This window comes from Rhinopithecus roxellana, chromosome 20 (assembly GCF_007565055.1).
Source record: "Rhinopithecus roxellana isolate Shanxi Qingling chromosome 20, ASM756505v1, whole genome shotgun sequence".
Classification (NCBI taxonomy): Eukaryota; Metazoa; Chordata; class Mammalia; order Primates; family Cercopithecidae; genus Rhinopithecus; species Rhinopithecus roxellana.
In genome coordinates, this window is record NC_044568.1 from 21,803,443 (window position 1) to 21,826,326 (window position 22,884).

At 36.2% G+C, this 22,884-nt stretch overlaps 1 long non-coding RNA gene across 1 annotated transcript in view; it reads left to right on the top strand.

Annotated features, from left to right (window-relative positions):
- LOC115895165 overlaps positions 1 to 13,846 on the top strand; it is a 79,213-nt gene extending 65,367 nt beyond the window's left edge. Inside the window, exon 3 of the long non-coding RNA XR_004055329.1 lies at positions 13,770 to 13,846. This is a non-coding gene — a long non-coding RNA (uncharacterized LOC115895165). The remainder of the gene's footprint in view (positions 1 to 13,769) is intronic.
- The last annotated feature ends 9,038 nt before the right edge of the window (positions 13,847 to 22,884 follow it).

The window sequence follows — 22,884 nt, forward strand, 5'->3', positions numbered from 1 at the left end:
AGTTTCCCCCAACAGCATGTATCCTAGGATTCTCTTTGAGACATGACTATTACATCATCTGCTGAATGCATACTTTGAGTCGTCTGTACTTTGTCTAATTACCATTATGATTCTTCTTCACTTGTGCTAATAATGTACAGGGTGATTTCTGTGACCGTCAAGTAAGGAAGATGAAGTTTTGAAATGGGATAGTGTTCCATTCCTCCTGAAGTTTGATGTCCTAGTTCATGTTTTTACTGTTCTCTGATGAGCAAGGCCATCCAGCGCTAATGGATTATAATACATTAAGTAAACACATGGTTAAAATGTGAGGTGGAGTAGAGGATAAAGGGCATGAAGAATCAGGATAACTTTATTGTTAGTTCTGTGGGCGTCCTTGGGCAGATAGGAAAATCTTTCTGGGTCTGTCTTCATCTGTAAAGTGTGGGTAGCCAGTGCTTTTCCTCTCTTTCCCATGGGCATATATTGAGAAAAGCTTCTGAAAGCATGATTCCACATTGCATTCCCTGCATCTAACACAGACATTGTTACTGCATATGTGTTTTAAAACTATGTTAAATAAATGAGTAATATATACTTTGAAAAGCAAAAAATGCTGTATAGTATACATATAATGGATTATTAGTACTTTATTTACCTAGAGTTTGTGCACTTAGGGATGTTTGGAATAGCTGTAAAAATGGCTTCTCATACTTTCAAGTTGGTAAAATGGTTATTAAATCAGTTCAAGGGTAAGAATGACATTATGCAATGAGGACTGAAGCTCTGGGATCTGATATTCATGCATGGAGGTTCCCACAATAGCCAGGGGCATGGCACCTTCATGTATCAAAATAATGGAACAATGTTGACAATAATGAAGATGAATCGCATGATTGTAGGCATTGATAGACTTGTATTTTCAACCGTGAAAGTGTAGGTGATCCTAAGTATTGGCCAAGGCAGCTTCAAAACCGCTCAATAATTATACATCCAACTATATAGGAAATAAATGTATATGCTTATTCTTCTAAAAATGTTTTCCAAATGGATTGTGGACATCACTATCACCTGGTGCATTATTAATAATTAAATGAGCAGGATAAACTTTGATGTTCACATTTTGTTTTTGTTGTGCTTTTGTGGGCTCTGTGGAAACTGAATCTTTTCTCATGAGTGTCTTGAAATACCTAAGTGATTTTCATCACCCAATACTTGAAGCTTAGAATAACTATCTTATCAACTCCTAGCTGTCTAAACAGTGATTTGATATTAGATTCTCCTGTGTAAAAATACCTGGTGGACCAACATAACTTATCTAGGGAGAATACAAATGTCCTTAGCATAGCTTAAAACATTCATCTCATGTTGACTTCAGCTTGACTGTTCAGGTATGTTATCTCAGTTAACCTTTGCCCCATACCTAGGAGTGAATGGCTATTCAAACTACTGGCAGAAGGAAGAGTTCCTACCATTGATAGAGAGACTTTGCTGGGATCAGAGTAAGAAGACGAGCATTAGCAAAAAGTGTGGGCTAGTGGAATAGCTTGATATCTGGGGATTCCAAATGTAAAAACAAAATGTGTGACCTTCTAATTCTGGAAAGATGGAAGAGATGTACTTTGCCCTATTCCTCCCACTAATTATAAACATTCACCCTACAGCTTATATTTAAAACAAATGTGAAAAGATTCTGAAAGCTGAAAGGAAGAAGACAAAGACTAGGGATTTCAGGACTTAAGGAATGACATGGTGGTGAGTTTCCTGATTTTATTTTTGCTCAATAAATTCCAGAAATGGAAATGAAGATGCAGGTAATCTGGAAATGTCAATACATAGACAAAATACTATCTAAAAAAAAAAATCTACCCTTTCCAGTAAAAAGACCAGGAAAGAGGCAGCCAAGGAAGACAGAAAACATTCAGTAATAACTGTCCCACTGCAGCCAAATAACTCATATGCACACAAACCCATGCACACACTCTGTGACTCCACCCCCAACCCCACCAACAAAGGTAGAGTGAAGAGCCTAGACTTCCATCCTTTCCAGGTTGAAAGAAGATGCTCTAACCTTTCTGCAGAGAAATTTGAGAAAGTTTCAGAGTTTTCCCCATTGCCCAGCAGTAATAGCCTAGACTTTGACTCCCACCTGGCAGTAATGGTGCAACCCATTCTCCCCATTGAGGTGGTATCAGAGGAGATTGAGTAAAGAGTCAGGATATTCCCCACTGTCCATTGATAATCATACCACATCCATATGTGTTTCAGGTCATCTGAACGGAGGATATCACTAGCAGTATACTCAAAAAAAATCATAGTGGCACCAAAATTTCCAAACTTGACAAAATATATACACCCACAGATTTAAGAAACTGAATAAACTCTAGACAGCATAACCCCACCCCCACCAAGAACCACACAAAGATACATCATACCCAAACTTGTGAAAACTAAGGGCAAACCAAATGAAAATATTGAAGGCAGCAAACAACTTGCATTTGGGGGAACAATTCAAATGACAATAGATTTCTCACTGGAAACTGTGAAGGCCAAAAGAAAGTAGCACATCAATTTTCAGGGGGAAAACTGTCAACCTACAATGCTTTCAAAAGAAAGCAGGGGGTGGCTATATCAATATCAGATAAAGTAGACTTGAGAAGAAACAGAGGAAAATTATATAATGATAAATGATTAGTGTCTCAAGAAGATATAACAATCCTAAATGTTCATACACCAGGTGACAGAGTTACAACATATTTAAAAAAAAAAAAAAACAAAAAAAACTGACATAACTTAAAGGAGAAATAAACAAATTAACTATTGTAATGAGAGACTTCGACACTTCTATCTTTATAATTAATAAAACAACTAGATAGAAAATTAGCAAGGATACAGAATAAGTCAACTACAACATCAATCAATAGGCTCTAATTGCCATTCGTAGAACACTCCACCCAACAACAAAACAGACATGTTTTTAAACTTTTCTTGGAAGGTATTTTAGAGTAGACCACATTTATTACATAAAACCCCATCCAACAAATTTAAAAGAACTGAAATGACATGCAATGTTACTAATATTTGACACACAGTGAAATCAAACTAGAAACTAATAATAGAAAGATAGGAACATCTCTAAATCCTTGGAAAGTAAACAACACACTTCAAATAATCCATGGACCCTTGGAAACTAACAACACACTTCAAAATAATCCATGGGTAAAGGAAGAAGTCCCGAGGGAAACTGTAAAAAACAAGAGCAATGAACTGAATGAAAATAAAAATGCAGTACATAAAAACTTGAGGATCACAACTAAAACTGTCTTGAAAGGGAAGTTTATTATACCAAATGCATACATTAGAAAAGAGGAAGCCTCGAAACAAACTCTAGGCTTTCACTTGAAGGTCCCAGCACAACAGAAGCAAAATAAACTCAAAGCAGCAGGAGGAAAAAAAATAATGAAGATAAAAGCAAAAATATCTGAAACTGAAAATGGGAAAACAGTAGAGAAAATCAATGAATTGATGTTCTGTTTTATGAAAGAAACATAAGTAAAATTGAAAAAACTGTTGCCTAACAGACAAGAAAAGAGAGAGAATACACAGCGTATCAACTTCACGAGTGAAAGAGAGAGTATCACTATAAACCCTGTAACAAATAAAGGATAATAAGAAAAAAACAGGAACCACTCTGCATACATTATTGCATTTGTTTTCTCCTTAAGCTGCAACTGCGAGTTGTCTTACTCTCTATTTCAGGGCCTGATGGGATAGTCATCAACATTTTTATTCTTGCTCTATTTCTAAGGATGTCTTGATTCCCTTCCCAACCCCTACCCCCAATAAATGAACCTAATCAGAAAACCATTTATCTCTCTTAATCAAGAAAGTCTGTTCCTCTATTTCTTCAATGCCCTCTTGGTCTTAAGCAGAAAATCGAAAATCCAGATTTCCAGAATCTAAAATCAAAATCCAGAAAATGAGACAATTCGGAAAGTACTTTTCTTACCGTCCAAGTTCACCATGTTCTGTAGCCCTACAAACACCCTCAATCAAGCGCGTCGGAAAGCATGAGATTGCACTGTCAGGAATGTCAGTCACGGCTTACTTCACTCCCTGGTTCACTCCTCCTCATCTTCTGATGGGCTCATCACTTTGTAGTATTCATTAAATTATTGTCCATCTCCTGTACTGTGAGACTCTTGATGATAAAAACTTTAAGTTTTTTATTTTGCATATCAACATCTCAGCATATTGCATTTTATGTTGGTTCACAAAGGAAAACACTTCCAGGAATTACTCAAGGAACTTCTCAGAAATACAGATTATCAGGCTTGATCATGAGATTCTAATTCCATACAACTTGGAAGAGGCACAGAAATCTGCATTTCCATAAAGTCTTCATGAGATCTTAGTGCAGATATCCCAAATTTAAGAAGAATTAGTCTAAAATAATGAAAAGTTATATAAAGAATGAAAATAGAAAATTAGCTGTATTCATCTTATTATTCATTATAAATCCTTGTCCTAAATCTAAAAATAATTCCAGCAAAACAACTGTTTAAAGTTCCCTCCCAAAACATAAATGATGTAAAACATCAAGACTATGTGTTAGCTGTAAAGGAAATAACAAGTCAGAATGTTGGTTGGTTGGTTAGTTTAATAGTGACGCTTCTTTGAACACTTATCTTTCAAGTTGATAGCTTCCTAACGCTTAATTGTTAACTAAACTCTTAACATCTCCACTGCTTCTTACCATCTTCACAATAACATCTAGAACTAGAAAGGCGAGGAATAATTTTTCTTTCAGATACATGTGAAGAAAATAAAGCTTAAAAAGGTCAAGAGACTTACCCATTAAAGCAAATTAATCCCATCAGCTTATTACAATAGTTATTTGTGATTTTTAATATGGGAAAATCAACCTTTTTCAGGTGCATACATGTATATCCATAGCTACAATCAACATAAATGTATGTTTAACTCTGTTGTTTTGTATTAGTTTTTCATGTTATTGCAGACTTTATAATTTTTATTTGTCTTTTATTTATATATTTTTATTAGTTGATACTCATCCATCCTGTTGAGGAAACATGATTTATTCATCCATTTACCTGCTATTGATCATTAGTTCATATCCACATTTTAAACTGTATTTTAAAAATATTCTTATAATGAACATATCTGTGCCCAAGTACCTATAACTGTGTGTGTGTGTGTGTGCATGTGTGTGTGTTGTAGGCATTTGAGATTTGAAAGCAGATAGCCTGACTAGAACATGAGAAACTATTTTTCTAATTTTAATTGTAAGATTTCAGCCAGACAGAGTAAAGACGCTAGTTTTTAATCTTTCACCACAAACCAGAAAATTCATCATTTGAATGAAATATTAAAATCCTCAGCAAATCTTCCAGTTTTCTTCTGCAGCATATAGTAGAGATCTATCAAATTTAAAGTCCCAGCCTTTCTCAGAAAAATATGTTCATATAAACTCTCCATTAATGAAGAGGTCTTATATGCATACAAGTATGTTTAGAATATCTAGGGGACTATATCTATTACACAATATTTTTGCTAAACCTTAGACAAAAAAAAAAAATCAAATTTCCAAATTCAAGATATAGGTAGTATGGAAAAAGCAAAAGTTATATAATAATTTGGGAATGAAAGGAAATATTTATACATAGATTTTTGACTGAGACTGTTACGTCTCGACCACAAAATAGATCTTTGGGCTTTTAAAAGCCAAAGATTATATAGGAAACACGATAGATATCTAGTTTCTAAAACTATTAATATTCATAATTATAATTTGCATTTTGGAAACTGGGACTCTAAAAAATGCTAATAGTGAGACTCAAAACACTGAGACGCAGATAAAATTGGCAATGCACGCAAATCAATCACACAATGCCAGGCTCATTGTTGAAGTTTGCTATTGTACCTGCAGTAAAAGTTAGATGTTAAAATTGCCGAGATAATACCGAAAATATGAGTCAGCAAGCAGAGTTCCCTAATAACACACTTTACAAAAAATGTTTAAAAATAACGTGAAAAGATGAGGTTTTGCTCTGTTTTATTTTGTTGTGACATAACTTCCTTATCTAGAAATAAACTAACATTGAGATGGGTTTAATAGTTAAGATATACACATAGAGTTGGAGGGTCTGTGAAACAGATTTGATCTCAAAATTCTTTAATGAGCATGGTTTCTAAATTGAGGTAAGAAAAGATCAAGAGCCCAAACAGTAAGCACCATTGAAATAGAGAGATCATAATTAGTAATTTCAAGGAGAATACAATCAGGAAGAACTGGATTTCCAAAGCTGGCCATTAGTAAGCAATTTGAATTGAAATAACCCTAACACTGGAATTAACTATGTACTACATACAACTTAATTTTGAAAACAAACTTGCCTAAACACATGATAGAACAATGACAGCAGGCAGGCCTTGAGAGACTGAAATGTTGTGAAAAAGTAAATACACGGGTAAGCTCTACACTCACCCCATCCTTTCCATGAGGTTTCGTGCCAGTTTACTGCAAAGTGCAATGAAACTCAAGGAGAAAGCTCAGTCTTGTTACTGAGGAAACAGAGAATAGAATTCCAAAATGCCAAATAAACTGGGTATAGTTGCAACATCTCTGATAGAAGAGAACTGGAAAGAAGTGAGGCAAAAATTCTGTGTATAGTATCTTCTTGAGGAACTGGCCAATTCCAAACCTGCTCCAGCATGAGACAAGACCAGGTAACCCAGAATAAACCAGCATCTGGAAGACCAAAGAACTTAACAGAAATGTTAGCATTCAGTTGTCGATGAGAAGAGGAAGGTTGGCATTAAAGCCCTGCAAATGTAACAAGAACATGGTGACTACAACTTAAGAATAGAGAGAAAATGGAAACAGACCAGCCTGAACAAAGCCAAAACTAACCCACAGCAGCAGCAAGAGAATCAACTGGTTCTCTCTGCCAGCCAGGAAAAAATAAAAATAAAAAAGTCTTTTTTGAAGTGTGTAGTATTGTTCATGGCGTCTACAGTTTTTAATTCAAAATATCTAGCATCCAATAAAAATCTATGGAACTAAGATTGTCAGAATACAATGAAGACATTAACTGCTGCATATGACTGTTGGATATGACAGTATCATCACATTACACCAGAGAAAGCCTGTGTATTTGGAATTGGGACACTACATATATTTTTTTCAAGACTGATTTTGTGACCTTGAAAAATTGCATAACTTCTTTCTTAAGAAAATTAAATAAATTATAAAATATTTTAGAAATGAGCATCACAATCCCTACTTGTCCTTTCTGATAGGCTGCTGTGGAATCAAAAGTTTAAATTGCATGTTCATGTCAATTATAGAACAGAATTTCTACAGTTCCATTATCTCCTTTTTTTTCTTTAGTTCTTCTAAAAAAATGGGATACATGTGCAGAACACGAAGGTTTGTTACAAACCATCCTGGTTTGCTGCACCTATTGACCCATACTCTTAAGTTCCCTGTCCTCAACCCCTACCCCGCAACAGACCCTGGTGTGTGTTGTTCCCCTCTCTGTGTTCTTGTTTTCAATGTTCAACTCCCACTTATGAGTGAGAACATTTGGTGTTTGGTTTTCTATTTCTGTGTTACTTTGCTGAGGATGATGGCTTCCAGCTTCATCCATGTCCCTGCAAAGGACATGATCTCATTCCTATTAATGGCTGCATAGTATTCCATGGTGTATATGTACCACATTTTCTTTATCCAGTCTATCATTGATGGGCATTTGGGTTGGTTCCATTTCTTTGCTATTGTAAATAGTGCTGCAATAAATATACGTGTGCATGTATCTTTACAGTAGAATGATTTATATTCCTTTGGATATACACCCACTAATGGGTCAGATGGTATTTCTGGTTCTAGATCCTTAAGGAATTGACATACTGTCTTCTACAATGGTTGAACTAATTTACATTCCCACCAACAGTGTAAAAGCATACCTATTTCTCCACACCCTCGCCAGCATGTACTGCTTCCTGACTTTGTAATAATTGCTATTTTGACTGGCGTGAGATGGTATCTCATTGTAGTTTTGATTTGCATTTTTCTGATGATCAGTGATGTTGAGCTTTTTTCCATATGTTTGTTGGCTGTGTAAATGTCTTCTTTTGAGAAGTGTCTGTTTATATCCTTTGCCCACTTTTTGATGGGGTTTTTTTTTCTTGTAAATATGTTTAAGTTCCTTCGAAATGCTGGCTATTAGACCTTTGTCAGATGGGTAGATTGCAAAATTTTTCTCCCATTCTGTAGGTTGCCTGTTCACTCTGATGATAGTCTCTTTTGCTATGCAGAAGCTCTTTAGTTTAATTAGTTTCCTTTTGTCAATTTTGGCTTTTGTTGCAATTGCTTTTGGTGTTTTTGTCATGAAGTCTTTGCCCATGCCTATGTATTGCCTAGGTTTTCTTCTTGGGTTTTTATGGTCTTGAGTTTTACATTCAAGTCTTTAATCCACCTTGGTTAATTTTTGTATAAGGTGTAACAAAGGGGTCCAGTTTCAGTTTTTTGCATTTGGCCAGCCAGTTTTCCCAGCACCATTTACTGAATAGGAGATCCTTTCCCCATTGTTTGTTTTTGTCAGGTTTGTTGAAGATCAGATGGTTGTAGATGTGTGGTGCTATTTCTGAGGTCTCTGTTCTGTCTGCTCCATTGGTCTATGTGTCTGTTTTGGTACCAGTACCATGCTGATTTGGTTACTATATTCTTGTAGTATAGTTTGAAGTCAGGTAGCATGATGGCTCCAGCTTTGTTCTTTTTTGCTTAGGATTGTATTGGCTAACAGAGTCTTGATTCCACATGAAATTTAAAATAGTTTTTTTAAAATTCTGTGAAGAATGCCAAAGGTAGTTTGATCGGAATAGCATTGAATCTATAAATTACTTTGGGCAGTATATCCATTTTCATGATATTGATTCTTCCTATCCATGAAGATGGAATGTTTTTCCATTTGTTTGTATCATCTCTTATTTCCTTGCGCAGTGGTTTGAAGTTCTCCTTGAAGAGGTCCTTCACATCCCTTCTTAGCTGTATTCCTAGGTATTTTATTCTTTTTGTAGTAATTGTGAATGGGAATTCATTCATGATTTGGCTCTCTGATTGCCTAATGTTGGTGTAAAGTAATGCTTGTGAATTTTGCATATTGATTTTGTATCCTGAGACTTTGTTGAAGTTGCTTATCCATTCAAGAAGTTTTTGGGCTGAGATGATGGGGTTTTCTAAATATAAAATCATGTCATCTGCAAACAGAGACAACTTGACTTCCTCTCTTCCTATTTGAATACCCTTTATTTCTTTCTCTTGCCTGATGGTCCTGGCCAGAATTTCCAATACTGTGTTGAATAGGAGTAGTGAGAGAGGGCATCCTCATCTTGTACCAGTTTTCAAAGGGTTCCAGTTTTTGCCCATTCAATATAATATTGGCTGTGGGTTTGTCATGAATAGCTCTTATTATTTTGAGATATGTTCCGTCAGTACCTAGTTTATTGAGAGTTTTTAATATGAAGGATGTTGAATTTTATCCAAGGCCTTTTCTGCATCTATTGAGATAATCATGTGGTTTTTGTCTTTGGTTCTGTTTATGTGGTGGATTACGTTTATTGATATGCGTATGTTGAACCAGCCTTGCATCGCAGGAATCATGGTGGATAAGTTTTTTGATATGCTGCTGGATTTGGTTTGGCAGTATTTTATTGAGGATTTTTGCATCAGTGTTCATCAGGGATATTGGTCTGAAGTTTTCTTTTTTTGTTGTGTCTCTCCCAGGATTTGGTATCAGAGTGGTGCCATAATTCTCATTCATAACTCATTCATAAAATGAGTTAGGGAGAAGTCCCTCTCTTTCAATTGTTTGGAATAGTTTCAAAAGGAATGGTAACAGCTCCTCTTTGTATTTCTGGTAGAATTCAGCTGTGAATCCATCTGGCCTTGGGCTTGTTTTGGTTGGTAGACTATTAATTACTGCCTCAATTTCAGAGCTTGTTATTGGTCTATTCAGGGATTCAACTTTTTTTCTCTTTTAGTCTTGGTAGGGTGTATGCATCCAGGAATTTATACATTTCTTCTAGGTTTTCTGGTTTATTTGCATAGAGGTGTTTATTGTGTTCTCTGATGGTAGTTTGTATTTCTGTGGGGTCACTGGTGATATCCCCTGTATCATTATTTATTGTGTCTATTTGATTCTTCTCTCTGTATTAGCCTAGGTAACAGTTTATCTATTTTGTTATTTTTTTCAGGAAAATAGCTTCTGGATTCACTGATTTTTTTGGAGGATTTCTCGTGTCTCTATTTCCTTCATTTTTTCTCTCTTCTTAGTTATTTCTTGTCTCCTGGTAGCTTTTGGATTACTTTGCTCTTGCCTCTCTAGCTCTTTTAATTGTCATGTTAGGATGTCAATTTGAGATAGTTCTAGCTTTCTGATGTGGGCATTTAGTGCTATAAATTTCCCTCTTAACACTGCCTTAGCTGTGTCCCAGATATTCTGCTACATTGTCTCTTTGTTCTCACTGCTTTCAAATAACTTCTCAATTTCTGCATTAACTTCATTCTTTACCCAGGAGTCATTCAGGGGCAGGTTGTTCAATTTCCATGAAATTATGTGGTTTTGAGCGAGTTTCTTAACTCTGAGCTCTAATTTGATTGCATTGTGGTCTAAGAGACTGTTTGTTATGATTTCGGTTCTTTTGCTTTTGCTAAAGAGTGTTTTACTTCCAATTGTGTGGTCAATTTTAGAATATGTGCCATGTGGCACTGAGAAGAATGTATATTTTGTTGATTTGGGGTAGAGATTTCTGTAGACATCTACTAGGTCCACTTGATGCAGAGCTGAGTTCAAGTACTGAATATCCTTGTTAATTTTCTGTCTCATTGATCTGTCTAATACTGACAATGGGGTGTTAAACTCTCCTACTATTATTGTGTGGGAATCTAAGTCTCTTTGTAGGTTTCTAAGAACTTGTTTTATGAATCTGGGTCCACCTTTATTGGATATATAGTCAGAATAGTTAGCTCTTCTTGTTAAATTGTTCCCTTTACCATTACATTGTGTAGTGTCCTTCTTTGTTTTTTGTTTATTTGTTTTTTTATCTTTGTTTAAAGTATATTTTGTCAGAGACTCAGATTGCAACCCCTGTTGTTTTTGTTGTTGTTGTTGCTTTTTGCTTTCCATTTGCTTGGTAAATTTTCCTCCATCCCTTTAGTTTGAGCCTGTGTGTGTCTTTGTATGTAAGATGGGTCTCCTGAATACAGCACACCAGTGGTTCTTGACTCTACTCAGTTTGCCAATCTGTGACTTTTAATTGGGACATTTAGTCCATTTACATTTAAGGTTAGTATTGTTATGTGTGAATTTGATCCTGTCATCATGATGCTACTTGGTTATTTTGCACACTAGTTGATGCAGTTTCTTCATAGTATCATTGGTCCATACATGTTGGTGTGTTTTTGCATTGGCTGGTACCAGGTTTTCCTTTTCATATTTAGTGCTTCTTTCAGGAGCTCTTGCAGGGCAGGCCTGGTGGTAAGGAAACCCCTCAGCATTTGTTATCTTGAAAAAATTTTGTTTCTCCTTCGCTTATGAAGCTTAGTTTGGCTGGATAGGAAATTCTAAGTTAAAAATTCTTTTCATTAAGAATGTTGAATATTGGCCCCCCATCTTTTCTGGCTTACAGAGTTTCTGCTGAGAGGTCAGCTGTTAAGTCTGATAGGCTTCCTTTTTAAGTGACCTGGGCTTTCTCTCCAGCTCCCCTTAACAGTTTTTTCTTCATTGTGACCTTGGAGAATCTGATGATTATGTGTCTTGGGGTTGATCTTCTCATGGAGTATCTTAATGGTGTTTTCTGTATTTCCTGAATTTGCATGTTGGTGTATTTGCTGGGTTGGGGAAGTTCTCCGGGATAATATCCTAAAGTGTGTTTTCTAGCTTGTTTCCATTCTCACCATCTCCTTCTGGTATTCCCATCAATTGTAGGTTCGTTCTTTTTATGAAGTCCCATATTTCTTGGAGGCTTTGTTCATTCCTTTTCATTCTTTTTTCTCTATTCTTGTCTGCATGTCTTATTTCAGTAAGGTAGTCTTCAAACTCTGATACCCTTTCTTGTGCTTGGTCGATTTGGCTGTTGATACTTGTGTATGCCTCACGAAGTTCTTGTGCTATGTTATTCAGCTCTAACAGGTCGTTTATCTTCCCCTCTGAACTAGTTATTCTAATTTGCAATCCCTCTAACCTTTTATCAAGGTTCTTAGCTTATTTGCATTGGGTTAGAATATGCTCCCTTAGCTCAGGGTTGTTTTATATTATCCATCTTCTGAAGCCTACTGCTGCCAATTTGTCCATCTGATCCTCCATCCAGTTGTGTGGCCTAGATGGAGAGACGTTGCAATCATTTGAAGGAGAAGAGGCACTCTGGCCTTTTGGGTTTTCAACATTTTTTGTTTATTCTTTCTCATCTTCATGAGTTCATCTAGTTTTGGTCTTTGAGGCTGCTGACACTTGGATGGGGTTTTTGTGGGGGCCTTTTATGTTGTTGGTGATGTTCTTGTCACTTTCTGCTTGTTTGTTTGTTTCTTTCAATAGTAAGCTCCCTCTTCCATAGGGCCACTGCAGTTTGCTGGGGGTTCATTTCAGGCCCTATTCATCTGATTTGCTTCCGTGCCTGGAGATGTCACTCAAGGAGGCTAGAAAACACAAAAATGGGTGCCTGCTCCTTCTTCTGGAACCTCTGTCCTCAAGAGGCACCAACCTGATGCCAGTAGGATCGCTTCTGCATAGGGTGTCTGACAACCCCTGTTGGAGGGTCTTACCCAGTTGGGTTGCACAGGGAGCAGGACCCATTTAAGAAAGCACTTTGTTCCTTGGTGGAGATAGTGTGCTTCACTGAGGGGAAACCCACTTGTCTGGGCTGCCTGGATTCCTCAGAACAGGAGGAGAGGGTAAGTCGTTTGGCCTACAGAGACTGCGGCCACCCCTCTCTCTAGGGTCTCAGGCCCAGGGAGATCCGAATTCTGTCCCTGAGTCTCTGGCTAGAGTTACTGGAGATCCTGTAGGGAAGCCCCACCCAGTGAGGAAGGATGGGTCAAGTTTAGGCCTGAAAAGGCATTCTGGTAGCAGTCTGCCACAGCCAGTGTGTTGGGCTGTGGGGAGAAGTCTTGGAACTAAGCTGTCCAGCCTCCCTGCCTCCAGCAAAAGAGAAAAAAAAAAAAAAGCCTGGAGCTATAGAATTTAGTGCCACCCTTCCCCCGCCCAGGGAGCTTAGTGTGTTGGCAGTTGCCAGTAGTAATGCTGGCTGCTGCCCCTTCCCCCAAGGAGCTCAAACTGCTTAGCCATCAGGCAGCCACAGCTGGTGCTTGTTGTCTCTCCCCGCAGGAATTCAGCAGGCTTAAGCAGATTGTAGCTGAGAGGCTATAAGAATCTGTATGTTCCAGGGTTGGGATGCTAGGCCCCAGTGGCTTGGGTTCAGGAGAAGAATCTTCCAATCCATGGGTTGCATAGTTCCGTGGAAAAAGCACAGTGTCCACGGCTGGGTAGCACGCTCACTCACTGCCTTCCCAGCTGGAGGGAGGAGGTTTCCCTTCCCCGTGTGACTGTCAGGTAGGCTGTGGCAGCACCCTGTTCTTCCTTCTCTCCGGGAGTCAGGCCAGCCTTCTGGTCAATTTTGATGAGAGAACCTGGATATCTTGGTTGCCGGTGAAGGATTCACATGCTTACTACATTTCTTTTTTGTGTTTTTTGTTTTGTTTATTTTTCCAGTTGGAGCCTCAGAATGCGGCTGCTTCTCGTCAGTCATCTTGGCCCTGCCCCCCACTTATCTTCTTTTTATGGAGGCTGAAGGTAGGATCCCACTGGGGAAAAGGTGCTTCATGTCTATGTTGCTAGCTCAAGACAAAGCCCACTTCAGAACTTATGCCCAAATTAATACTTCTTTTTCACATATTCCATAAGAATGAATGATTGTGGTTGATTGTGGTGGTATCCTCGTTATCTGAATGTAATCAGATTGATGTTTTCAAAATACTTTATTCAACTCAACTCAAGGGGTAAACCAGTTTCTGGATGGTTAAATGTATAGAGATAAAGAATCATGCCCATTTCATCTATTGAACAAATATTTGAGTACTATCTTGGAACAGGCATTGTTTTAAGTGCTCAGGATACATCATTGAGAAAAACACAGTAATTCCTGCCCTCATGGTGCTTGCATTCTAACAAAGGAAAACAGCAGGTATAGACATAAACACAAAAATAAGAAAGCTATATATTAGGACATGATAAACGTTGTATGGTAAAATAGATAATGCAGGATTTGGTCATGACGTAAGTGAAGGTAGAGATTGTCAGCCATTTTTAATAGGCTTTTAAATATTACTTCATGAAGAAGGTGACATTGTAATTTGGGGCAATACTTGAAGGAGGTAAAATGTTTGAAAAATGATGAGGATACCTAGTGGACAGGAGTAATCCATGCAGTGTTTCTGAAGAGCAGCCAAAGTGTTAGTGGCTGGGGCAAAGTGAGTGTGAGATTAAGACTAGAAGATGAGACCAGAGGGTAACAAAGGGGCCAAATTACGTAAGGTCTGATAGAATTTGGCTTTTATTGTGAGTGAAATGAGAAGCTGTTGTAAGATTCTGAACAAAGGAACAACATGATTTTATTTAAACATTTAAATAATCATCCAGTTTTCTATATTGAGAAAAGATTCAGGGATAGGATGGGACAAGAATAGAAGCAGAGGAGGCTGGAGGTTGGCTAGTTGCGCAGACCCACGCAGCTTATCCTGGTGCTTGGAACTATGATGGTGACAATGAGAGTGGGGTAAATTTTTTGGTTCTAGTTACTTTTTGAAGCCAGAGTCAATAAGATTTCCTACTGAGTAGTCTGTGGAACATGAGAGTAGAATGGTGAATCAAGAAGGAATCCAATTTTACTGGCCTTCGTATCTAAAGGGAACTTCCAACAGCTGCGTTGAGAAACACCACAGGTAAAGCAACTTTGAAGAGGAAAATCAGAAGTTGTCTTTGGGGCATATTATAATTTAAAAAAATATTAAATAATTGGATGGAACACTCAACCCATTTGTCATTCATTTCAACATAAAAAGATGGAATACATTGATTGTTCTCATTTTAGCTTTCCTAAGCATTCCCCCAAGCAATACAGGAAGTGAACTTAATAGAATCAGTGATATTTATTGCTTTTTTAACATAAATCTTCACATGCTCTATTTGAAATGAGTAGTGTGGTCCCTTGCAATTACTTTTTTATTCCAACCTGTTCAAATATTTGAGTGGAAAATGGTCTTATCGGGTCATCATGGAGCCTTTGCTATTGCTGAGCTAATAATACGTTTTTTGAAAACTCCATTTAAATGGTGCAGATGAAAATCTATGCTTCCTCTCTATGTCACTCCCAAACACATTGGAAGATGAACCACAGGGGAAGCCCATATGTTAGAAAGGCATGCTTCATTTAGCTATTGCAACACACTGGCTGAAGGGTGCTATAGATGGAGTTGCTTAGAAAAGATTACATCTCTTGGCTTCTGGCAAAGGAAAAAAAGCATTAAAAAAGGCTGTACTGAGGGCTAAGAGCTTTATTGAAATTCTACAGGAGGCTTACCGAAATGGTGAGCTTCTGACTTGTTATCAGGTACCAGCATTTGGGCATCTTGACACTCTATAATTGAAATTCATTGCTTGACCTTTAGTCTATAAAAATGGTATGCTGTCATTAGCACTGACTGCTTGCTGTATTCTCCTGTCACTCCTTAGACCAGCTTAAACCATCTCAGATGAAATAGCCTATTTCATGTCAGACCTCAGAGTTTGCCACTATTAAAGTAGAAAGCTAAAGCAATGTTTAGCAATGTGGTAAAGACTAATGCAGTAGAATTGCTAGAGAAGTAGGAGTCTTTTTTTTTTTTTAATTCCCTTTAAAAATTAATGCTCTCTGGTAAAGGTACCATCTCTATTACACTACTCCTGTCAGAGTGAGAACCATTACTTTCTCTAATTGCATTTTAATTTAACCTGTGAATGCCACACTGTCTACCTTACATTTGACAAAGTATTCGAATGTTAGTTCACAAAGAAGACAAGTTAATGTAAGAATTACAAGGTAATATTTCACACTCATGATGTGAAGAATTGAGGCAATTATGTGGATATTTTAGAAAAAAAAAACATGCTGCCATAATTTTTTGCAAATTTTAGGTAAGAGAGAAATTGATGGGTTTGGGTGATATAACCCACACTTTATTCTGAGAATGACTTTATTTGTCACTTGATGTCATCAGTTCCAGTCCAACGGTCAGAGAGATGTTAGTTTTTCTGGGTATCCATGTTATAAGAGTAGTCACCTCATTAACTAAAGAAATGGGATGACCTGGCTGTTGACAGCTACAACTCTTGAACTGTCTCAGATCACCTAAACACATAGAGCTAAAGAGGATTCATCTTCTTGGTGACTTAAGAAACTAAATTGTAAAAACATTGAAAATCATTCTACTTCTCTCTCTCCAACTAACAGACTTTAAAAACATCATTGTGAAATAATTGTGGAAAAATCAAAGTGCAGTGTTTAGAGTGATGGAAATACTTATCTCAAGTCAATACCGTATTCTGTTCTAGGTCATTCATAAACTTAACATGTGCACAACTGCTGAGAATTATCTTTCCTCCCTCTCCTCCATATTTAAAAGAGCTTTTTATCTCTTATTTTCTTAAACAAGTCAAACAGCATTGGATTAATACTGGAATACCAATATCGATGCCTTGGTTTATTTTAAAGAATTTTATTTATTTTTTCATTGTAATTTGTTTTTATTGCAATAACTTTGGGGATATGTGGGGGTTTTGGTTACGTGGATAAATTGTATTGCGGTAAAGTCTGGGATTTGAGTGTACCTGTCACCTGAATAGTATGTATTGTACCTAATAGGTAGTTTTTAAGCCTCACCCTTCTGCCACCCTCCCCGCTTCTAAGTCTTCAATGTTCATTATACCACTCTGTATGCCTTTGCATACCCGTAGCTTAGCTCCCATTTATAGGTGAGGCCATGCAGTATTTGGTTTACCATTCCTGAGGCCATTCAGTATTTGGTTTACCATTCCTGAGTTTCTTCACTTAGGATAATGCCTCAGTCCCATCCATGTTGCTACAGAAGAAATAATTTCACTCTTTTTATGGTTGAGTAGTATTCCGTTGCCTATACATACCACATTTTCTTTATCCATTCATCACTTGATAGGCACTTAGGTTGATTTCATACTTTGCAATTGTGAATTGTGCTGCAATTAAAATATGTGTGCAGGTGTCTTTTTGATATAATGACTTAATTTGTTTTGGGTAAATACCCATTGGTGGGATTGATTGATCAAATGATAGATCTACTTTCAGTTCTTTAAGAAATCTCCATACCATTTTCCATAGAGGTTATATTAATTTACACTCCCGCAGGTAGTGTGTAAGTGTTCTCTTTTCACCACATCCACGTCAATATATGTTGTTTTTTGTCTTTTTAATAATGTTCATATGTTCATTCTGATTGAAGTAAAGTAGTATCTCATTGTGCTTTTAATTTGCATTTCATTGATTAGTGATGTTGAACGTTTTTTCATGTTTGTTGGCTATTTGTATATTTTCTTTTGAGAAATGTTTATTCATGTCATTTGCCCCTTTTATTGGGATTATTTGTTTATTTCTTACTGATTTGTTTGTATTCCTTGTAGATTCTGGATATTAGTTCTTTTTCAGACTCACAGTTTGCAAATATTTTTCTTATTCAGTGGATTATCATTTTACTCTGTTGATTATTTATTTTGCTGTGCAGAAGATGTTTAGTATAATTAAGTCCCATTTATTTATTTTTGTTTTTGTTGCATTTGATTTCAAGATCCTAGTTACAAATTCTTTGCTTAGGCCAATGTACAGAAGAGCTTTTTCCCTAGATTTTCTTCTAGAATTTTTGTGGTTTCATGACTTACATTTAAGTCTTTAATCCATCTTGAGTTAAATTTTGTATATGGTGAGAAATAGGGATTCAGTTTCATTCTTCATGCAGCTATCCATTTGTTCCAGGGCCATTTATTGAAAATGGTATCTTTCCCCCAGTTTATGTTTTTGTGTGCTTTGTCAAAGATCAGGTGTTTGTGGGTATTTGGCTTCATTGCTGGGTTCTCTATTCTGAACCATTGGTCTGTGTATTTTGCTTGTACCATGCTTTTTTGGTTAATGCAGCCTTGTGGTATAATTTGAAGTCAGGTAATGTGATGCCTCCAGATTTGTTCTTTTTGACTAGGATCGCTTTGGCTATTAGGGCTCTTTTTTGGTTCCATATGAATTTTAGGATTTTTTTTTCTAATTTTATAAAAAATTACATTGATATTTTAATAGAAATAGCCTTGAATCTGTAGATTGCTTTGGTCAGTATGGTCATTTTCATGATATTGGTTTTTCCAGTCCATGAGTATGAGATAGATTTCCATTTGTGTCATCTATGATTTCTTTCTTTCGTGTTTTCTAGTTCTCCTTGTAGAGATCTTTTGCCTCCTTGGTTAAGAATCCTCGTATGAATTTTTTTTTTGTAGTTATGTAAAAGGAATTGAGTTCTTGATTTGATTCTTAGATTGGTCATTGTTGGTCTGTGTCAGTTCTACTGAACTGTGCACATTTATTTTGTAAACTGACGCTTTGCTGAATTCATATATCAAATCTAGCAGTCTTTTGGAGTAGGCTGTAAGGTTTTCTGGGTATACAATCATATCATTGGCAAACAGTCGTAGTTTGAGTTTCTATTTTCTAATTTGGATTTTCCAATTTTGGCTATTAGGGCTCTTTTTTGGTTCCATATGAATTTTAGGATTTTTTTTTCTCATTTTTTAAAAAAAGACATTGATATTTTGATAGAAATAGCCTTGAATCTGTAGATTACTTTGGTCAGTATGGTCATTTTTTGTTATTTTTCTTTTTTTTTCTCTCTTGCTGATGGCTCTGGCTAGGACTGTCAGTACTATGTTGAACAGAAGTGGTGAAAGTGGTCATCCTTGTCTTTTTTCAGTTCGTAGGGAAAATGCTTTCAGATTTTCCCCATTCAGTATGATGTCCGTTGGTTTATCATATATGGCTTTTATTATTCTGAGGTATGTTCTTTCTATGAATAGTTTGTTGAATGTTTTTATCATGAAGAGATGCTGAATTTTATTGAATGTTTTTTTCTGCATCTATTGAGATAATCTTATGTTGTTTTTAATACTGTTTATGTGATGAATCACATTTATTGACTGGCATATGTTGAGCCAAACCTCCATTCCTTGGATGAAACTCACTTGATCATGGTGAATTTTTTTTATATGCTGTTGGATTCTGTTTGCTAGCATTTTGTTTAAAATATTTGCATGTATGTCCATTGGGACTATTGATCTATAGTTTTCTTTCTTTGTTATATATTTTCCTGGCTTTGGTAACAGTGATACTGGCTTTGTAGAATGAGTTGGAGGAGGATTTCTTCTTCTTGATCTTTTAGAATAGTTTCAGTAGGATTGGTACCAATTCTTCTTTGACTGTCTGGAGGAATTTAGTTATGAATCAGTCTTGGGGTTTTATTTTGGCAGATTTTATATTATTGATTCACTCACACTGCTGGTTATTAGTCTGTTCAGGATTTCTGTTTCTTTCTGATTCAAGCAAGGGAAGTTGTAGGTTTCCAGGAATTTTTTCATTTCCTCTAGATTTTCTAGATTGTGTGCATAGAGGTACTCATAGTAGTCTCAAATGATCTTTTGTATGTCTCTGGTATCAGTTGTAAAGTCTCAATTTTCTTTTTTAATTGGACTTAGGTGAATCATCTGTCTTCTTGGTTAATACAGCTAGTGTTCTATCAATTTTGTTTATTTTTTCAAAAAACCAACTTTTTATTTTATTAATCTTTTATATTATTTCAATTTTGATTAGTTCTGCTCTTATCTTTGTTGTTTCTTTCCTTCTGCTAATTTCAGGCTTAGTTTGTTCTTGTTTCTCTAGTTCCTTGAGGTGTGCTGTTAGGTTGTCAATTTGTGATCTTTCTGACTTTTTAATGTTGGTGTTTAGTGCTATAAACCTTCTTCCTAGCACTCATTTGGCTGCATCACAGAAGTTTTGATATTTCTTTCAATGTTATCAGTAATTTCAAATTTTTTAAAATTTTCCTCTTGATTTGATTGCTAAGCCCAAAATCATTTGTAAGCAGACTGTTTAATTTCCATGTTTTTGTATGAGTTCGAGTGTACTTTTTGGAATTGATTTCTACATTTATTCCACTATGGTAAAAGAAGATAATTGATATACTTTAGATTTTTAAACATTATTGAAACCTTTCTTGCGGCCTATCATATGGTCTGTCTTGGAAGATGTTCCATGTGCTGATGAAGAGAATGTATATTGTGCAGTTTTTAGGTAGAATGTTCTGTAAATATTGTTAGGTCCCTTTGTTATTGAGTTCAATTTAAGTATGGTGTTTCTTTGTTGACTTTCTGACTCACTCATTTGTCTCATGCTGACAGTGGAGTGTTGAAGTCCCACATTATTACTGTGTTACCTATTTATTATTTTATTGCTGTTTATTATTTTCTTAAGAGACAAGAAATCACTACTACTATTTATCTAGTTATAATTATTTTATGACACTGGGAGCTGCACAGTTAGGTGCATACATATTTGGTATTGTTATGTTTTGTTGAATTGATACTTTTATTATTATGTAATAACCTTTTTGTCTTTTTTTTACTATTATTGTTTCAAAGTCTGTTTTATCTGATATAAGAATAGCTACTTCTGCTCACTTGTGGTTTCCATCTGTGTGGAATGTCTTTTTCCAATAGTTTCCCTTAAACCTCTAAGAATCTGTATATGTTAGGTGGGTTTCTTGAAGACAGTAGATATACAGTTTGTGCCTTTTTTTATCCACTCTGCCAATTTGTATCTTTTAATGTGGCATTGAAACTATTTACATTTGACATTAATATTGAGATATGAGGTACCGTTCTAGTCATAGTGTTGATTGTTGCCTAGTTGCTTTTTTTCTTCATTGTTTTACTGTTTTATGATTTGAAGAGTTTCTATACTGGTGTGTAGTGACCTTATGTTTCAACATTTAGAACTTCTTTTAACATTTCTTGTAGGGCTAGTCTAGTGGTGACAAATTCCCTCAGCTTTTGCTTGTGTAGGAAAGACTTTATTTTTCCTTCATTTATGAAACTTAGTTTTGCTGAATACAAACTCCTTTACTGATAGTTATTCTGTTTAAGGAGACTAAATATAGGACCCCAAATCTTCTGGCTTGTAAAGTTCCTGCTAAGAAGTCTGCTGTTAGTTTCATAAGTTTTCCTTTATAGGTCTTGTTGCAATTTTTTTGTCTCATTGCAATTAAAATTCTTTCTTCAATGTTGACTTTAGATAGCCTGATGACTATAGGCCTTGGTGATGTTCTTTTTATAATTAATCTCATGTGAGTTCTTTGAGCTTCTTGTTTTTAGATGTCTAAATCTCTAGCGTGGCCAAGGAAGTTTTCCTCAATTATTCTCGCAAACAGAATTTCCAAACTTTTCACTTTTTCTTCTCCGTCAGGCACACCTATGATTCTTAGGTTTGGATATTTTACATTTTACATAATCCCATATTTCTCAGAGACTTTGTTCATTTCTTTTATTTAATGTTTTCTTTATTTTTGTCTGATTAGGTAAATACAAAAGATTTATCTGCAAGCTCTGAAATTCTTTCTTCTACTTACTCTAGTCTAATGTTGAAACTTTCCTCTGCATTTTGTAGTTTCCTACATGTGTCTTTTACTTGCAGAACTTCTGATTGATTTTTCGTTAAAATATATACCTCTTTAGAAACGTTTTCTTTTTATATTATGAATTGTTTTGTTAATTTCTTTATGCTGGTTTTCAGCTTTCTCTTGTGTCTCATTGAATAACCTAATAATTATTCTTTTCATTTCTTTATCTGGTATTTTAAAGATTTCATTTTGGTTCATATCCATTGCTGGAGAGTTAATGTAATTTTTTAAGGGGGAGTTCTATAATCCCATTTTTTCATATTGCTAGAATTATTTTTCTGGCTCCTTCTCATTTGGATAAATTTTTTAAAATTTATTTTTGATTACACTGGGTTGTTTTTAAAAAGTTACTTTTCCTTTTGATGATGTGACACCAATTTTTATAATTTATCTCCTAGCTTTGATTCAGTGCATTCAGTGACAAATACTCTATGTGACTTCCTTGGTTATAGAGAATCTTTGTGCAGTTTCTTTCTCAGATACTGGTTGTAGTAGCAATGTTCTGGGTGTGTGAGTAGGTTCACTGTCTCCTGTGGGGCCAGAATGGCAGAGGTCTCATGAAGCTTATATTGTTCCCCAGTAGTGTGCACTTTTAAAACTTCTTTTCCCCAATATTTTATTCATTGGATTGAACAGTTTAGGCTTCAGGCCTTCAGGAGGTGTCCACAGGTAAAAATAGACTGTGGCTATAGCAGGGTAAATACAATATCCCAGTGATGGGAAGAAATCCCAGCTTTGGCAGCAGGAGCTGGCAAAGCTCTCACTGAAGTGCACTGAGGTCTTTTCACGCAGAAGGGAGGGGAGCCACCTCAGCTCCCCTTCTAGGCCAAGAGGAAAGAAATCTACCTCCCTGTCACACTGCTGACCCAGTGTTATAGCTCTTTAGATTGAGTAGGCAACCACTTTCATCTTTAGGAGTACTGATGTTCCATTTTGAGATGGACTGTGCCTCTACCATTCAGTCAAGCGTGAACCTGGAAAGCACTGCTCCTGCAGGAATGCAGTCACCCTGAAGTTTTCCAGAAAGGTCGTCTATAGATGCACTCATACCA